At 37.5% G+C, this 12,680-nt stretch overlaps 1 protein-coding gene and 1 long non-coding RNA gene across 2 annotated transcripts in view; both read left to right on the forward strand.

Annotated features, from left to right (window-relative positions):
- RIT2 (Ras like without CAAX 2) overlaps window positions 1–12,680 on the forward strand; it is a 381,589-nt gene that overhangs the window by 31,231 nt on the left and 337,678 nt on the right. The gene's annotated exons all lie outside the window — the stretch shown is intronic.
- Window positions 6,134–12,421, forward strand: LOC144242673 (uncharacterized). Its single transcript, XR_013338416.1, has 3 exons — window positions 6,134–6,243; window positions 8,762–8,856; window positions 12,338–12,421. It is a non-coding gene; the product is annotated as an uncharacterized LOC144242673 (long non-coding RNA).

Consider the following 12,680-nt stretch of genomic DNA (forward strand, 5'->3'; position numbering starts at 1 on the left):
TAAATAAATAAATAAATAAATAAATAAATATACAAATATTTTTTAAAAGGTTTTCAGAATCTGTTTCCTTTTGCCCCACTAGCCACTTATAAGTCCTGCCACAGCTATCTCTATAGAAACTCTCTTCTTTCATTCTTCAGTTGATCTCCTGCCTGCCTGCACTATCACTATGGGATTTACTCAAGGAAGCCTCTCCCTTCTTTCCTTTCCTTTCCTTCCTTCCTTCTCTTTTTTCCACCTCCACCTTTATCCATAAGGTGATAAGAAGCTCCTACTGTTCCTCACACATCACTGTGATGGAGGCTACAGTAATCCTTGATTTAAAGCTCTGAATCCCTCCACAGAGTACAGTGGTCCCCTCCCCCACATTCATGTTTTTGCTTTTCCCTGTTCAGTTATACACCATCAGCCTCATTCAGACTGGTTTGGAAATAGATGATCCTCTTCGAATCGTCAGAGAGTGAATAGTCACCTAACACTACGTTACAGTGCCTGAGTCATTCACCTCATTTCATTCATCACACAGGCATTTTATCATCTCACATCATCACAAGAAGCATGCGTACAGTACATTGAGATATTTTGAGAGACTGTATTCACATAACTTTTGTTATCATATATTATTATAATTGTTGTAATTTATTATTGTTTACTGTTGTTAATCCCTTATTTTACCTAATTTATAAGTTAAACTTTTAGCATAACATAAAATAGTATATACAAAGTTCAATACTATCCTCTGTTTCAGGTAGCTACTAGGGTTCTTGGAACAGGCCCCCCTCAGATAAGAGGGAACTAGCAAACAGGAGTGTCCTGGTCTTTGAGTGCCTGTACTTAGCCTATGTTAAGAATAAAGCAGGACCTCACAGATGTTGGATGATAGAAGACAAAAGGAAGAAAGGAAGAAAATGTGAAAGAAGGAGGGTGGGGAGGATGGATGGTAAGAAGGAAACCTCAGCAGTATAAGAGGAAATGCAGCTGGTGTAGGCCTTGAAGCACACAATAAAGGGTCAGAGCATGATTCTGTGAGTTTTCATGATGATTAAAAATAAATTTGTTATTCATTAAGTAGTATTTGGTGAAAGAGGGAAATATAGACAGGAAACAAAAATACCTCAGTTTAATTAGTGCTCTCCCATGTAATAATTGGAGACAGTTACAAAGAACTAATTGGCCTCTCTGTGCTTTAATTTTTTCATCTGTGAAAGAAGCAGGAGAGATGATGCATGCCCTGTTTATCTCTGGATGGAGAAACTAACAGCACATAGTGGTTAGGAACACATATCTAAGAATCAGACTTACCAGCAGTATGACAGTGAGGTTACTATAACTCTCTGTCCCTCACATTCTTTCTCTGTAATATAGAGAAAACAATAATACTCTTTCCTTAATTAACTGAGAGGATTGATGGAGAGGATGCATTTAAAGCAGTTAGGACAAAAGAGTTGCTCAGTAAATATGAATCATCATTTTATAATCATTGTGATAATTATTATATATCTTCTAAAATAATTGTATATAGTATATATAAATCACAAAATGTTGTGGCACAAGCAATGCTCTAATTATTATTCTAAATATTTCTATGTAAAAAAAATAGTTGAAAGCCCAAAGAATGAAGTCTTCTGACTAGGGTTTGTACACATCCATTAATAGACATATATATGATGATTGTTATGTCAATGACTGAAAAAACTAAGTTAGTTTTCTTACATAAGAAAGACCATCACCTGTCACTTGAACTTCTGGCAGTTTGCTAAAAAGCATCATGATTTTCCAAGAGAACTGCAAGTCCCTTACAACTAGGGTGACCATCTGCTCAGGTTTGCCCAGGGATCTTGGTTTATTCCTGTTGTGCTGGCTTAATTACTAACAGAAGGCCCTTTCTTTTGCAGAAGTGCCACAGCTTGGATAATAAATCAATGGGCATCCTTCATAAGAAAAAGAACCACCCAGGAAGGTCCACAGCTCATGATAGGAATAGGAGTCCTATCTGAGAGTAAGTGGGTAGCAGCAGGTGACATTAAGCCCATCACTGACGTGCTTCCTAGGGTATCAGTTTCTTCTGTAGAATATTGGAAGACTCACTTTTCCTCTCTCCCTTGCTTTTTGAGAATATCATATGAAAGCAGCACATGATGGGTTTTGAAAAACAAAACGAGTGCTTTAATGTCCATGCCGATTCTTAAAATCTAATGGCAGCAAAAAACAAAGCAGCAGTGCAGCAGTAAAGGAAGAGACAAAAAAAGTAGAGGCAATGAGGTATGTAGGTAGATTATTTCGACACCTAGCTCAGGGTTGTTCTGGGCTGGGTGTCTGGGTCAGTGTGATAAAATATCCAAATGTTGTGCAAAAGCCCTACTCAGTGGTCGAATTCATAAGCAATAAATGAGAGAAGAGCGTGAGGAAGCAGAAGGTCATTGGTTCAAATCCCACAGCTATTACTTACAAAGGGTGTGGCCTTGGGAAAAACACTTAGACCATCTGTGGACCTCCTTATTCTTATCAGGAGAATGGAATAAATATTTGCTTTTGTAGAACCAGGGTGAAGAATTAGGGCAATGTACACACATTCTTTAATGGAGGATGATGTTCTGCACAGGGTAGGAACTGAATAAAGACTGGCAGTCTAAAAGTCAGTAAGATCAAGAGATTTTAGTTCCTAATAAATAAATAGGTAAGAACTGAGTGTAGTGAATGATGCACTGAGTCAAATTTAAGGCCTTGATAACTCAATTCATTGATTAGTTTTTAAAGATGGAAATTAACCAAAATCTTAATGAAATAACATTGTCTGATAGTATTTTTCTTCACATGTGTTGACAGTGAGGTTTGCAGTCTTTGTGACAAGACTCAAGAACATGACTGAAGGCACTTTTTGACAGCAGAAGCAGTACCCTAACGGTCAGGAGTCTTTCATATTCTAATTTGACAAGAGCTCAGAGATTTGGAGACAGGGAGACCTCATTTTCTTTGTAGGTGAGAAGTCCAATAATGAATTCACTGGCCTATAGCAAGCCTGATGAAACCAGAACTTAGACTTCGAACTTACTTTTGCAGTTACTGTCTGAGCTTGCTTGGACATGCTTCTAGAGCTGAGAATAAACAGGAAAACAAACACTAACTTCAGATATGAGGAAGGAAAACCATTTTTTGGACTCACCTATCATAAATCAGGTTATCCTCATATTCAATTACCCACTTGATGGCTTTAGTTCTTGTCACAGCTCAACTTAAAGATGCCCCGTGGGGATCCTATCAGCCCTATAGACAAAAATGGAAATTCTCCACTGGGAAATTAGTTTTTTCTAAATTCAGATGAAAATATCAGAATGATGCACAATTTTCTTAATGTCTGGTCACTTGGCCACCAAATTTTTATAGTAGGTTAAAAACATATTAGCTAAAAACTAATATGTTAAAAACTAAACTAATGTTTATAGTAGGTTAAAAACATATTAGTTATGTTGCACATCTCTTTCTGATTTTTATAAATATAATTCTATAAATCCTTTCTTATTTTTCAGTTCAATCTTTGTCCCCCCCCCAATTTTATTAGTCAAAAATGAATAAAACAGAGCAAATCCACACACATGCATTTCTTCTTACCTCCAGCATTCACTGACAGATGGTCCTGAGTAAGTTTTACAAACCTCTGTGACTTTGCTTTGTGGTTAGTGGTAGTGGTTTTTTTGTTTTGTTTTGTTTTGGTTCTTCATTTGAAAAACTAAAAGGTTGAATTAGATGACTTGTGAGGCTCTCTACTTATATAAATAATCTGGATACCCCTTGGGACAATATTTATAAAAGCAACTGCAACGTACTTGTTTTCTTTTTAAATGAAACAAATTATCTTTAGTGTTTGCCCAACAAAGAAAGTACTGGGTATCCAAACAGAATGTAATGTATCTGACTTGGTTTTCCATCACAGGAATTATATTTCATTACAGACTAGATCCTGCAGTATAGCCAGGGCTTATCCTTTAAATTGATGGTGTCTCCTGATCTGCTTGGTTCAAACACAGACTGATGCTGCTCAGATGGAAGCAGTTCAGTCACAGAGAAACAAATCAGAAAAATATATGAGAAAGAAAATCTGAGATGTTGCCTCCTGCTCTCCTGAGTCCAGAGCTCCTTTGTGGGGCCAGTAATGATTAGATGAACAGGAGTCTGGGCTGCCCCTCACTCTTCTCCTTGCTTTGCCTCAACTCTGTATCCATTTGCTATTCCTTGCCTCTTCCTGGAGGAAGTTAAGAAATGTTGGGTGGTTGTAGAGCTAGACATATTTAGCATGTATACAATCCAAGGATCAATGTGGCTTCAAGGAATTTACAGACTATTTGGGGAGATCAGATTTATCCATAGCAATAGATTCTAGCATTTCTGGAATTCTGGAATAGTTATAGATTTATGGAGGTTGCAGTGATCAGGAAGGGCTTTCTGGTAAAGATGAGAATTTAGCTATCTGTAGAAGGAAAACTTGCCAAAGGAAAGGAGTAGGCCTTTCCAGTCAGGCTTGCACAAAGCTCCAAAGACAAGAACATCCCTATCAGACAGAGAGGTCCGGCAGAGGTCTGGCTCAATGGGTGGAGGGTTTAGGTTTGTGAAGAGTGGAGCTGTGTGACATGGGGACAGACTATGGAGAGATTTTAAATCAGCCAAGGAGACTACAATTAGCAAAGTGGATATTAACACCAAAATAAGTATTCACAGTAATAACTTAAAAAGCAGAAAGCTTGGGGAACCTGGGTGGCTCAGTTGGTTAAGCAGCCAATTTCGGCTCAGGTCATCATCTCGCTGTCGTTGATTTCGAGCCCCACATCAGGCTGTGTGGTTACAGCTCAGAGCCTGGAGCCTACTTTGGATTCTGTCTCCCTCTCTCTCTACCCCTCCCCCACTAATGCTTGCTTGCTGTCTCTCTCTCTCTTCCCCCCCTCAAAAAATAAACATTGAAAAAAATTAAAAAACAAAAAGTAGAAAGCTTAACTGTTCATGACATGAAATTTCCTGGGGTTGAGTATAAGATTGGGCCTGGACAGTGTAAGATTCTCCTTCATTTGCAGACTTTTAGAAGGAAATGTCTTTGGAGGAAGCAGAGAATGCCTGTTTGTAAATAAAATAAAAATATTTTAGTAAATGCAAGGATTTGATGGCAATATTAGACTGAATTTGCTGCTAAGAAGTTAATATCTAGGTAAATTTTGCTTCACCTTACACAGAAAACAGAAACATAATACCCTATTTAAAAACTCAATGTCCTAGGGAAAAAATGCTATATACTACCTGCTCTGGACACTATTATTTTAATCTCCAGTCCAGTCTAGTAAAGACTACAGGGGTAAATGCACACAAACTTTGTGTAGGCTATCGACATAGATACAATGATAGCATAGGGGACACAAAGGCTGTCAGATCAAAAAAGACTTATTATGTTGCTCATGTTACAGTTTAAATCCAAAGATGTTACATGAGTCATCACAGCTGTAAAGCTAGCTAGTGTTCAATACTGGACTAGAACTTGAGTCTCCTGACAATATACTATTCTCACTAAAAATGTAATAGAGATAAAACAGATAGGATCTCAAGTTACAAAAGGCCAGACTTAAACTCAACATGAACAAGAATTTCCCTGGGATAGAAGCTATCCAACAACAACAAAAAAATGTCACAGAGGGAAGTATTCAAGAAGATGCTTTGGACATGTAGTCAGGGATATAAGCAAAGAATTTTTGTCATGTAGGTTATCATTAGGTGTGATTAGCTACTGATAGATATATGATTTGGAGGTATAATTCTGTGATAAACATTTACATATGCCCAAGCAGAATTTTGCTTTCTCAATAGCTACCTATAGAAAGCTTTCTATGGGTAAGCCACCCCCCCCCCCAAACCACTATCATCCCATACCTGAGCTTGCCATGACAGTGTTTGTGAAGAAACAAATGATAGGTCATAGCAGTGTTTGATTGAAGACTTTGGGAATGAGCCCTTTAAAAAGAAACAGCTAAATCTTTGACATTGTTACCTCAGGACAAAACAAGCCTCTCTGTGTCTTAATAGATGATGCCTCAGGACAGAGGAAATCACCCATGCTGACTGTAGGAGGCAGGACCGCTCAGTGGGTCATAATACAGCTCTAGAGGCAGACACCCTTCAAACACAGGCTCTGAAATTCCTATATGATGTGAAGGCAGCAACTTAGTTAATGGTTCTATGGCTTTGTTTCCTCTTCTGTAAGATAAGGTTAGTATGTGTACCTACTTAATTGCTATTAGGACTAAATAAATGACTTAATGCTGTCAAGTCCTTACATATATTTTGTGTTCATCAAGTATTTGCTGCTATAAGATTCATTATGGTCATCATTAATATGGTATCTCCCCTTTTTTTGGGGGGGGAGGTTCTGGAAGTAAATCAGTTTACCTTTTATACTTCATGTATTTCATGGTTTTCATGCAAAAAATATGTTACAGAAATTCAATATTTCACTGTTATGGAATATATGTGGGTCTGTGTGTATGTGTTTATGTGTCTGCATGTTGTTAACATTTTCACAGAGACCATTTTAAGTACTGCTTTATATATAATAACAAGATGTTAAGTATGGAAATATAATGTACTGATGGTTCTCAGCTATGCCTACTCTCTCTGAAATTTTAGAAATGAACTTTAGAACCAGTGGAAAAAGTTGTAGACTCATTGTCAAAGAGCAGGATTCAAACCAGATGCCATTAATTATTAGGCACGCAACTTTGAGAAGATATTTCATAATCCTAAGCCTATTCTTCATTTGGAAAATAAGGATATCACTAATTTATCAATGTTATGAGGTGGTGACAGGAGACAAACGAGAAATAAATGTAAGGTTGTTTTGAAAATTGAAGGTCCCATATAAATGTTATTTACTCTCTATGTGTATATGTCCACACATGCATTTTAGGACATGTGGGTATTTTAATGGTAGAGAAGTCAGGAGTTCACAATACAGAAGCAGACAGACACCTGGCTTTGGGTCTGAGTTTTTATCTGACTCCTCTCTTCACCAGCTGAGCACAGATTTCAGTGCCCTCCCTTAGTAAATAAGCTGCCATGGTTTGTCTCAGAAAATTGATGAGAGGATTAAAATACACACTGTATGTAAAGAACTTAAAGTGCCTGACAAGTATTAAACACTCAAATGGTTATAATAATTCCTATTATCACTCAGGGAAAAAAAAAATTGACAAAAACCCAGCTAGGCCTCCACATGATGTCTAGTAGCTCAGCAGGTTATCAGAGCTGCAGCAAGACAAGAATGAAACTCTACAGTGTAAACTAAACTTCTCTTAGGATTTAATTCATGCCCAGCCCATTCTGGTCACAGGAAACTTCCCTGTCTCGTTCACACATGGAGTAGAGACAGCCCTATGCATATCTGCAAGGAGTGTCCTTTTATGTCCCATGAGCTTTAATCAAATGTTACCTTCTCTATGAGACTGTCCCCAGCAGCTGCCCCATCCCCAACCCCTGCATATAGTTTAGGTATCTTCGTGGCTCTTACTGGATCCAACATAATTCATATTATACCTTGTGTGTTCCTATTGTCTACTTCTTATCACTATCTGGAATCTGGAGCAGGATTTTTTTTTTTTTTTTCCGATTCTGTTCACTGCTGCTGTGTCCCATATAGTAGATTCTCAATAAATACTTATTGACGTGTGTGTGTGTGTGTGTGTGTGTGTGTATCTCACGGAAAGAAGTTTATAACTGTGCAGCTTTAGTAGAGAGACATTTCAGAAGCACTGAATGAACTGTAAAAATCAGTCAACACATTTTGGGGATTGCCCTGTTTCTACCACTATCCTATCCATCTGGGTTTCACTACTATTTTAGCTCTTTGGAAGGAAGAAATAATATATTCTCAGAATTCAAGTAATGTGAAGTTGTAAGTACCCCATTATAAAGCAGAGGAAATTGAATAGAACTTAGATAGTATCACAGAAAAAGGAACCTATCCAGGAATGCCAACAACATTCTAAAGCCAGGCCTATGTGTTACTGTCCTTCATCTCAGCTTGCTTTCATTGAATTAGCTCCCTGCGTTAAAATGACAAAAAATGATACTTGGTATTGCAGGATTTTGCAAATATCCTTTTATTCACTAAAGCCAGAGAGGAAATGAGCTTAGGATTCATACAAAATTCAATCATCTTCAAAAAGCCCATTTTTCTCTCTTTTCCTTTTTGTCTAGTACAGCTTGAAAAAAGCTAGGGCATTTCTGCTCATTTGATGAGGCTGACAGAGTTCTTAGACAAAGTAAAAGGGGGAGAACAGAATGAAACTTTGTGCCAAAATGCAAAATGGCAGCAATTTTGAATGATGGTTGCAACTATAATTCCAATTATGATTAAATTATGCTGAAAATAATATGCATGTATATTTAGGCTGAGAAACAAGTAACATATTTAAGCAAAGTCCACAGGACCTGCATGTTTTAATTTGTATGCCTTAACACAGAATTCAATTTAATTTTCTATAAAAAGCCAATCTGTAAAAAAATAAAATAAGATATGTATATATTGAGTATGTTCAGGACTGGCTATATCTAAGCCTCTTACGGTTTCTGAACTAATTAAACACTAACATTTACAAAGGAGTCAGTTTCTTGTCAAGAATTTATTCATGGACACACAAAAGAAGAAAATACTAGCAAACTGCTGTCACCATCACCTCTGTTCATAGAGGTCAAACTAATGCATATTTTTTGCTTGTATCATACATAGATTGGTGTGAAAGAATGGCCTTTCATCGCTAATCATGGACAAATGGAAAAAAAAGGAAGAGCTATTTATTTGAAAAGTAAATAAACTCAGAATATGTAAGCATGATACCAAATATTATATGTATTTATTTATTTTATATTTATACTTATATTTACATTCGGCTTTAAACAACCACTACAAAACTAAGAATGATAAATAATTTAAGACACATTGGTACTATATCTTTAAAAAGGAACTTAAGGCACAAAATAAATGGGACAATGCAAGTCCTTGATGGAATCCCAGATTAGACAGATGGTCTGTGAAGGATATTTTATGAATTATTGGGGAAATTTGAAGAGTCTGAATTTTAGATAAAATCAACATTTAATGAAGTGGAAATATGGAATTTATTAGCTGCTGTAAGTTATGAAATAGTATGCACAGTGTGACCTCATTTTGGCTTAAAAACACATATACAGATTGGAGCAACACTCACTGGGTTCACCAGGACTGAAACTACTCAAAGGGACTCAGGACTGTCATCTGGCTGGGGAGACAGGGACATTAAATTCTCCCAGTTATGCCCCCCTGCTTTTTCCTCCAGTAGCTGGACAGCTGGAATATGGCCCCATCTGGCAGTCCTATACTTAAGCTGCCCTTCTGGTTAGAAATAGCAGTTTACTGGAAAGTCACTTTTAAAACTCAGATACTTTTGGTATCTGTTAAAAGACAACAAAGGGGTGGGTGGTTAGCATAGTGCAGAGAGAAAAGAGAAGTGAGCTGCCTAACAGGCCTTGAGGAGAGACACCAGGCCTTCTTCTCCCTACTCTCAACAGTGCCAAATGCCTAGCAGTTATTCAGCAAACGTTAAACGAAAGAAAAAGTAATTGCAAAAAGAGTTTCTCCCAGTTTTTTTTTCTATCAGTATCACTTCCATTAAGAGATTACTTACTTACTACCTTGTGAAATTTCAAGAAGCCTGAGCAAATGAGGATTCAGAATAAGCAGATGCAATGTAGAAGAGAGATTTTTAAAAAGGGGGAAATCTATGGAAGAAAACAGCATAGGGGGATAATCCCCAATGTCCTGTGACCAAAAACTAGACTAGAAATTCATCCTAGCTGCTTGGCTGAAATTGTCGACCAGTTTGCTAACTAGTTTTATTTTACACTGTAATGTTAGGATTACAATTTCCTGAGGATTTGAAGGGCTTCTTTCCATTTATCTTGAAGAATGATATTTTATTTCCTTTATGCAATTCTGTATAATCATTTAAAAACTCAACCCTTAGCCCTGAATGACTGGCTGAATTTTTAACTCTGCCAATAATTTTAGGAGCAGACTGATCTGGAAAAATTTTAGAAGATAGATTCCAACTCTGGAAATCTCTTGGTGAACAACAGAGGAATATAAATAACCGACAATTAGAGCACTTAGATGTATGAAGGAATATTCTGAAAACTGACAATTCTTTTGGCAATTGTCTGATTTTAAGGGGACTAAGTTTGTGAATAATAATAAAAAAAAATAGGCTACACCAGCATTTTGGGTTTTAAGTTACAGACCATTTGAGAGTCTGGTAAAGGCTATAGCACTCCTCTTCAGAACAATGCTTTCAAACACAGAAAATAATGGACAGGGAGTTACAAAGAAAACCAATTATATAGAAATTCACTCATCACAGTATTAATAAATGTGATACAGTAATGTAAATGCTTGTCTAATAGCACATTAAATAAGATCAGTCAGAAGGGGAAAAATAACTACTGTAATTCCAAAGTTGTGATAAGCATCAACTACATCTTGAGAAGGCTGTACAACTTGGAGATGATTTGAAAATAAATCTCATTTCTATTGGTGACAAAGCCACAGGTCCTGTTAATAGTACTCCAGTTGGTTGACTGTTGTAGACTTCTGGTCTAGAGTTCATACTTGTCTAGCAAGAAAGCCAGAATCAGGATTAAAATGTGAGAGATGGCTAATGTCCAGAAGACAAGAGCCCAGATGAGGGGTCCTTGCTCTGTTTTTGTTAGGATCAGAAGGCTTACAAACATGGTGATGGACGTGCACAAAGAGACAATGAAACTGTGAATATTAGCTCATGGACATGAGGAAAAGGGGGTCTTGAAGATATGTGGGGTTAGAGGTTTGGGTTAATACAAAAACAAAATCCTGGCACCAGGCAGCTGGGTGGAAGGTTGTTTACAACAGACTTGAGGCACCACCTCTGTCTACCTAGACTGGTCTAGGGAACAAGAAAGACTGAGCAAGCTACCTCAGGGTCAACAAGGCACCTTTTCTTTTGTTAATTAGCTCTGCTCCAGGCAACATCCCTCGCTCTGCAGAGGTCTGTAGACCTATTTACCTGTTTACCTAATTTGGTCCTTCCTTCCTGTGAAAGCTGCTCTCTGCTATAGTACTAAATTGGGGGGCTTGTCTGCCCTGAATACCTAATCTTGTTTATTTCATACACATTTGTTTTATATTGGGGACTTTGCCTCACCCTCTCTATACTGGGGCCTTGGCCCCACCCTCTCTATACCTATTTACCTAATCTTGTTTACCCAAATTTGGGTGTGAGCAACCTATGGTTTTCTAATTCTTTAGACCTTAACACATCCATGCAAGGCCTAGGGAATTCCTAAATTTATTCCCTATAGTTGACTACATTCATAATGGCAAGCATTACCAACAGTCAATTAGAGATTAGTTAAAAATAAAGATTCTCTCTTTTGTCCTATTCAAATTCACAGACCCCCTATACTGAGAAGAATCTTTCTTTTTAATGTTTTTATTTATTTCTGAGAGAGAGAGAGAGAGAGAGAGAGGCAGCATGAGCAGGGGAGGGTCAGAGAGAGAGGGAGACACAGAATCTGAAACAGGCTCCAGGCTCTGAGCTGTCAGCACAGAGCCCGATGCAGGGCTCGAACCCATTAACCATGAGATCATGACCTGAGCTGAAGCGGACGCTCAACCCACTGAGCCACCCAGGTGCCCCACAGACCCCCTATACTGAGAACCTGCAATCTGGTTGCATTTATTTTGGCCTCTTTGGGGATAATACTATATGTGAGTTAAAATAAAACATAAGACTCTAATAATTCAGAATTATCAAAGAAAAGGCTGACTCCAAGGCAGTTTTGAAGGAGAGGATCTTCAGGAATTTTAAAGATAATTTATTTCTAAATTTCAGAGGAACTGAGCTTCTTTAGCAAGCCTGTAGATTAGAAATTCTCATTCTTCACAGATGTAATGGAATAAATCTGCTATCATTCAGTTGGAGGAATCCAGAAAATGATTTGGAAAAATAAACATTTCTCTTAGAAGTAATAAAACCCACAGAAAAGCTACTATTCTTGTATGTTTCTAAGCTAAATTGTTTCAGAGGCACATTTTATACAAGTGCAACAAGAAAAGGTTAATTACCAGCTCCTTTACAGGGATAACGGGTGATAAAACTGGTTGTATATGGAATATAAGCTGATAAATATAGAGCTGGTTTGGAAGTTGCAGGAAGCATGTGGACTGTTTTAGCAATACTCAAATCTATGGGCAGACATTTAACTGACTGGATTACTGCTGTATTTCTCCTAGGCATCATCCTTCCATAAGAGGGTTGTCCTGGTATTTTTCAACTGAATGTATTCATTGTTGGAGAAATTCACTACATAACAGCTGATGCACTTAATGAACACTGTGGTAAACAGGCAAACCATGTTTTCATATAAATAACAAGATCAGTAAAAGCTGCTTCTCTTATTCCCTGCTGCATTCACTTTGGCTAAAAAATATACTCCATGTGACCTGAGAACAAATGTGATTTTTGGTCAGCCGGTAAGTTTTCTTTCTAAAAGGGCACATTATTGTTGGTATCTAGCACAGACCTTGGCGCTCAGGGACTCACTGTAGTTTTATTGAGTTGAAGCCAAATAATCAT

Source organism: Crocuta crocuta, unplaced genomic scaffold (assembly GCF_008692635.1).
Source record: "Crocuta crocuta isolate KB4526 unplaced genomic scaffold, BGI_CrCroc_1.0 scaffold36, whole genome shotgun sequence".
In the NCBI taxonomy this organism is placed as follows: domain Eukaryota; kingdom Metazoa; phylum Chordata; class Mammalia; order Carnivora; family Hyaenidae; genus Crocuta; species Crocuta crocuta.